We start from the raw sequence: 7,812 nt of genomic DNA on the forward strand, positions 1-7,812 counted from the left end.
TGAAAGTACGTCATGATTACTCATGAATGTGGGACAGAACGTAAAATTGGAATTCAGAAGGTGTTTTTTGTTTTCAATCATTCTGATTTTTGTTAAGAATAATGCGATATGACTCCTCTGCTCTCTTTGCTCAAACCACTGGTCTAAGCATTTCTCTTTCAAAACTTTGACTTTTCCCCTTTTATCCCACTTATTAAACATCTAAGCAAGAAAAGAACAGATACTAGCAGGACAGAGAATGGTTCCCACGTTAAGATCTACATCTGAGTCCTGGAAAATACACCTTGTTGCCTAGAAGGGCCCTATGGACAGTTCACACCCCTGTTGGTTTCTTTTGCAAAATACAGTGATCTCAAAAGAGCCTTCCTTAATTGAACTTTCATGGCCTGGAATGCTTGCCTGTCCACAAACGACTATCATTTGAAAGCATTTACTAAAGGCAGCAGTTGGAGGCTTAGACCTTTTCTATGTAAGTGATGGGATGAGTAGCAGGAACACAGACTGATGTAAACTCAAAGTGCTACAACTGAGAGAAAGCCTTCAACTTTCAAAAAGCCAACTTGGAACATGCAAAAGATAGTGTAGTTCCTTACTCATCCACCACTTCGGGTTTAGGGGAGAAAAGGGAAGTAAGAAGAGCTGAAAAGAAGAAAAACAGAAGAGTGGGAGAGGAAGGTAAAAGCGTACTCTGGAGTAATACGCACCTGTTTAGAAGGGGGGAAGTAGCACAAATACTAGCAAAACAAGAACCAATGTGGAGTGCCTCCTTGCATATTTCCTTCTTCCCTCCTGAAGGCCTGGAGTGAACCCATAGCATCGCTCAGGAGGTGAGAGAGAAGCACGCTGAGGACACCTTCCTGAATTCCCTTCAAAGAACGAAAAAGTGCCCCCAGTGCAAATCAGTTCTGTCATAAATATTGATGAATAATAATCATTAATCACATTAATAAAGATAGTGGCAGGAAACCTTAATGGGGCACTGTCTGCTAGGCACTGTATTAGGCACTTCACCTGCATTATTGTTTGTAAAGCTCCAACCAGCTTATCAGTACGTATTATTACTGCCACGTCACAGGCAGAAAGCAAAGCCTGGGAGGTTGCCCAAGAGCACATAGCTGCTAAGCAATGGCACAGCCCAGGTCCATCTGACCACTTCCAGGGGCATACAGGTGACCTTTGCAAAAGTATGTATGCCTGCCCACAGGTCTCGCTACCTCAGAGATTCAATCCCACCCATTGTTTGGACTCCTCACCTGAGCATGGGATAGGTTGTCCACTAACCATTTATTGTAGGCTTGATCTCCCAAGTTTATTGAAACAAGGGCTTGATCACACACCTTCTTTGTGCTCCCCTATAGCGTGATGCCCAATCTCTTACTTCCCAGCCTCCAACCCTGGAGCAATTCAAGGATTTCATGTCTCTGCCTCTGCCATTCAGATAAGAGAAGCTCAAGCACTCTGTAAGTTGGCTCTACACTACAACTTCTTATTTTGAAATTATCTCTCCTGAAAATACCTGATGGAAAGACAAAGGCAGTAGGGAAAGAACCAATTCTATTTATTTCCATATTTTTAACTGTATATGTATTTAAAAATTAAAGGAAAAATCCCCTATAATAGCATTGCTGATAACATTTTGGTGTTTTTTGTTCAGGTGTTCATGCATACCTTTCAAATAGTTGTAATCATGACATACATATAGTTTGTATCCTGCTTTCTCAGTTAAGTCATATATCATAAATCTTTACCTGTCTTGCTACATGGTTGTCCTCTGTAATATTGTTATTGTCTGTGTCACATTCCAGCATAGATGATAGGTAGAACTAAAATGATTTCTATGTTGATATTGGGATCTGTATCCAGAGTTACCCATCGTAGGGCAGAGACAGCCCCTGCAGACACTCCACCCATACTGCTTCCATTACCAAAGACAGTGGAATGAATGGGTGCAGCTATAATGCATCAGCACCAAAGAACGGCTCCCACCCCCCACTGCTGCTCTCTAACCTCAATACCCCACCCCCTACTTCTAAGGCATGCACAGGCCTTTACCACTCTCCTTGGGCTTCTTTCCCTCTTTCTGTTCCCTCTTTCCTCCCCATCAGAAGGCCTCACTTCCCACTTCAATAAAGACATCTCCTAAGTCAAATATCCCCTCCCCTGTAAAATTGTCCCTAGCCTTCCCCATTTCTATACTGGTAGACCAACAAAGGGCTCCCCCAACCTGTCTCCTTTAACCTTACAACTCAGCTCTTATGTTCCCACCTTTCCTTCCTGCCATATATCTCAGAGAAAAGTCTTTTCTTTATTGCAATGCTAATCCTTCTGCATTGGCCATTGATTTCATCCCCATCTGACTTTTCCAAATCATCTTGCCATTCATTATCCATCTGCCCCCACTTTGACTGTCATTCATTTCTTGCCCTCTACAGGCTTAATCCTCTTGGCCAACAATTCTCTTCCAGCCTTAATGCACACATGTGTGCACATACACAATTGCTTTCAATTGTAGGCTCAGACAAATTTCTCTTTCCTTTCACTCATAAACCTCTTAAATCAGTAGTTTCTCCCTGGCTTTTCTTACTTCCTCAACGCAGTACAGCTTTCTGTTTCTACATTTATTGAGCATCTACTATGTAAAAACAATGGGGAAATAGAGATGAACACGGCAGTCCCTGCTCCTGAGGAGCTCCTATCTAGTGGGGAAGACAGTAAACCAAACAACACAACACAATAGAATAAATGCAATAATAGAGATATGTGTGAAAGGATCCACAGAAGGGCTGCCTGGAGAAAATTAGACAGACTTCCTAGGGAGATGGCATTTGAGTTAGGCCTTGAAGAATGAGTTCAATTTTGCCAGGTAAAGATTGTGTGTGTGTGTGTGTGTGTGTGTGTGTGTGTGTGTGTATACACAGAGAGAGAGAGAGTTGGTAAGAGCATACAACTGACAAAGGTAAGAACTTACTCGGATAGCTGAGAAACCATGATATTGATGAGTATTGAGGGCATCAGCTCAGTTTTGGAAGAGTTGGTTCATGATAAGGACAGCTTAGAGAAGAGAGGGCGAAAGATTTGTCCAGGCCAGTAGTTCTCAAACTTTGGCATGCCTCAGAATCACCCAGAGGGTACTCTACTCCCAGAATTTTGTGAGGGGGTATGGGATGAGGCTGGGTAGTTTGCATTTCTAGCAAGTTCCCAGGTGATGCTGATGCCTTTGGCCTGGAGACAACAGCTTGAGAACCACTGGCTTAGATATTTGGCTTCTGCTTAAATTATTCTAGCGAAATTACTTTTAGGTGTCACCAAAGACCTTAAAATGCCAAATGCAATGAACTCCTTCTCAGTCCTTATTCTCCTTGACCATTTTCCACATTTGACACAATTGATGCTTTTCTCAACTGATCTCCCAGCTTTCAGCTCACCTATATTCACTACACTGCAGCCCATAGGACTGTCCAAAATCTAAGTATCATCCTATCACTCTGTACTTTAAACCCACCAGTGGGTCCCATTCCCTGTAGTCAGCACCCAGACACCATATGCTGACACAGAAAACTCCTGGCATCTGGCCATATATACCTCCTCTCCCTGCCCCTGTGTTGCACAGCCTATGTTCCAAGAACATCAGACAATAGGCTGGTCCCCAGATGCACTGTGGGCTCATGTGCTTTTCACCGCTACACATGTATTTCCTTTGCCTGGCATTGCCTTACTCCCTTCCCTCCTCCACCCCATCTTCCCCTTGATAAGTGGAATCCTGGCCCAAGGCCTAGCCCAAATGTCATCTCCTCTGTGAACCTTTCTTTACATTTGTTGTGTCTTTCCTTGAGTCCTTCTGCCATTGATTTCTGCATACTATACATATGATTTAACAATTAGTTGAACATATGACTGTGGTATTGGGACCTTCCCAAGTGCGTGGTCAAAATCTATTTATTATTTTTGTTATTCTCATACAAGATATTTGATATAGATGTGTTGAATGAATGTTGGGTTCATAAGACACACTTGATAGATAAGCAGTGATTTAGGTAGGCAGTGAGTGCCTAGCAGTGGGCAGACAGGCAAAGAGGGGGAGGACATAAAGACAAACTTTATTAATGAGCAAGAGTCAACGTGCCGCCTCATAGCCACCTGACTCTCTGACTGAGAGGTTGAACCACAGTCTTTTATTTTGCATGACTCTCTCTTTCTTTGATGACACACCAGTTTGTCAGCTCCACAGATTGGGCAGTTATGCAGCTGCCTTTCTTGTTTTCAGGGAAATACTCTCCAAGGGACTTATCCAGAGCTAAGGATCAACATCTGTAGAGACTGAGCAGGAAACTCTGGTTGCCTGGCTTGGGGAGCAAACCACCACCAGGCAACTATTTACCTTTTATTCCTGTCCTACTGCTAAAGGAATGCTGGAGATTCTCTGCCTTTGGGAAGAACAGATCCTTTCCATTCTTCTCTTGCTCTTGTTCTCCTTCTCCCTCCCTCCCTCTCTCTCTCCCCATCTCCCTCTCTTTCTGCTTTACCTCTGTACATTCCGATGGCTGTGGTGACCAGAAATAAAACAGGCCTGGATTTCTATGTGACCAGGTTGCATTCTCCTCATTCTCTAATGATACCATAATGTTAAGGAAACATCTAGCAACTAATGAGCTCAGAACCCCCAGGCCTTTTGTCGCCTAACCTTTTCCCATTTCTGGGTGCAGATATCCCTATGAAAGTAGCCATTTTTCAGAGATTTGTATGTGCTAGGTGTTTTGCATACATGATTCCCTTAGATACTCACAACATTCCTGCAAGGTAGGTGTCTTTTATCTCCATCTAGCAAATAAAGATGTAACATTGTGTGTCAACTACACTTTAAAAAAATTTTCTTTTAAGCCATGCAAATAAAGATACCAAGGCTCAAAGAAGTTAACTTATCCAAAGTCAACAAGCTAATAAGTGGTAGGGATAGATGAATCCATACTGTAACAGTTCCAACGTCTCTATGCTTTCCATTATTTATGCCCTCTTGGAGAAATGAAAAGGCTGTAAGTTATAGAGTCAGCCAATGTCACAGCAGGGATTAAGTTCAGAGTGTCCTATTTCCAAGGCAGCCTGCAGATATCTACTATATTGAAAGAATTGTTCAAATGCATATATTCAAAGTTCCAAGAATTTACAAAAATTTAAAGATATATTGAGGCTATGGTGTACATATGACCCAGATATGGAAAAGCTGTCTAATTACCCACCAGTGTCCCTTGTCTCCATTCTCCTTGTAGTCAGTGGTCCCTTTCAATTGTGGGCGCCTAAGCAGACACGCTTCCTTATCCCCTAAAGTTATGCATTTACCTGTGGTTCAGACTTTCACTTAAAACGTTTCAAAAATCTTCCCTTCCCTTCTTCTTTCCCTTCTGGAGCACAGAGTACAAGCAAAAAGGAGGAATAAGACCATGACCACAGGCACAACTACTTTGACAAAATATAAATGATTGTTTATTTATAAAACAATGCCAAATCCAATAAAACAATGATGTTTCTTTTTTTCTGGTCAACTTGACACTTAAAGAGTAGGTTTTCCTGAATATTTCTCTTTTCAACTGGTGCTCTTGGCATTGTGAATAAACGGAGCTGACGATAACATCCATCAGAGAGCTAAGCACACAAAGTGGGTGATAAAGTCAACAAGAAGCTGAAAACAAGATTTACCACGGATAAGCTGCCAAGAGTTTGCTCTGGATTCTAAGTGGACACTGTGGCTCATCCATCTTCCCCCGTCAGCTTCCCACCCCAAGCATCATCCCTGCTTCAGCACTCATGACAAGAGAGGGAAAGCAGGAGAGGAGAGCTTAGGAGTCAAGCACAGGAGATGAGTATATAGTATAGACAAACTGACTATAAATAAAGATAAAATGCAAAGACTAGGTGATAAATTCTTAATGAATGCTATGAGAAAACAAAGAATATTTTAAAAGTCAAAACAATCAACCAAATAAAGGTTATATTCTAGGAGAGCAAATAGATACAAATGATTGCTGGGCTTCCTTTGAGCAATATTTTATTTCATGTCCTAGCCTACCTCAAGCCCAGCTAAGGAGGTTTTAGAGTCCATCTATTGTTCAAAGACTTGAAATTGTTTTCCTTGGATTATTCCCAATCCTGTATTTTCCTTGCCTCTCTTTTCAAAAGTAGGTTAAGGATGTTCAGATTTCACTCAAGCATCTTAATGAGTTAGTCATGATTACAATTGCATCTTTTAAATTGCCCAACCTGTTGAAATGCTGCCATGAAAGGAGCTTCTACAAACACAAGCTGAACTGTTTTTCATTCTCTTATGTTGCAAAATGTGAATGAGGAGTTACCTCCAAGTGTGTGATTAGCATAAAAGGTGCTGAAGCAGAAAGGAGGTAGGTGGGCTACTATCTCAATGGAAAATGTTGCCATTGTTCCTGTAAGAAACAGGTACACTGAGACTCAAATAAGGAGAAGCTTCCTGCTAATAAATGTGAAAGGATTTCACATAGCTCACAGCACATAATAAATGCTCAAAATTTATTTGTTAGGTTGGAATCTTCTCCATGATCTACTCAGTCAAGTAACCAACCTTGACTGCCTCTGCGCCTCACTATCCATTCTTCTTGTGTTCCTCTTATAGCTTGAATCTCAGCTTCATTATCTAACATAATGCTTCTGAACTTTTTTTTTCATTATTGCCCTCCTAAGAAGACTTTTCAGACATTTTAAAATTGCTCTCCTCCATGATGTTTTAATTCCACAGACATATTGTTTTATCAGTTGGTGTTCTTTATGTTTAAATGTGGACCTTATACATTAAAAAAAAAAAAATTAAGTTTGTCTTTCATCCCCTAAGAACCATTCTTTTTTTTTTTTTTTTTTTCCTAAGAACCATTCTTACTCCTATTGAGAATTAATGACCTGTCAGCCCAGAGTAGATTGATTTAGAGCACAACAGAAACAGATCATGGAAGAAAAAGCTAGATGAAATCCATTTGGGAAGAAAATCCAGGAAGATGGCAGGCGTAAGAGTTTGTCTAGATTAAGCTTAGTATGGGTCAGGACAAACAGCTGGCCATAAACTTTAGCCAAATAGGACATAGGTTAGAAAAGGCAGTTTTGGTAGAAAACAAGAGAGCATGGTTCAAGGCAGGCAGAGATGTGGAGAATATTGGTCCACTAGGTCAGAAAATGACTCATATAGGAAATCCCAATATCCAGAAAAGCTGCGTGGAAAGGAAATTCTTCTCAGATCTGTAGCCAGACTAGACATTTTCCTTAAATTCTAAATGTCCTTAGACTGCCATGCTGAATGTGCCCTATTGATGAAAATTTCTGGTTATTTTAAGGGAACATGTCAAGTTGGTCCCTGTATTTCTTGAGAAGTACCCATATCTCCTACCAGTTGGAATCTTCTGTATCAGATAAAAGAACCTACAAAAAAAAAAAAAAGAACCAACCAAGCCTTTCAACCTGACCTAGAACTGTGCTGTAGTGTTCATGTCCTCAGGCATTCATCAGGAGATCTGGTTTTCCTTTTCCTCAAGTCATTTATCTTCTGGAGATCCATCCTCTCCTGACCTAAAAACAGGAACAGACCCATAGCTCTGAGCACTCTCAAAGCTGTGCTTCCCACTGGGTGTTATGCTATATGTTGGCAAATTGAACTCCAATTATTAAAAAAAAAAAAAAAGCTGTGCTTTCTAAAGCCTTTAGGATCTCTTAAAGGTCAAGTCCAACAGCCTTTTTAATTGATGTCCCAGGTCAGCATCTCAGTGGCATTTGGTACTTTTGCTCACACTCTTCTTTAATTAG

Source organism: Canis lupus, chromosome 17 (assembly GCF_003254725.2).
Source record: "Canis lupus dingo isolate Sandy chromosome 17, ASM325472v2, whole genome shotgun sequence".
In the NCBI taxonomy this organism is placed as follows: domain Eukaryota; kingdom Metazoa; phylum Chordata; class Mammalia; order Carnivora; family Canidae; genus Canis; species Canis lupus.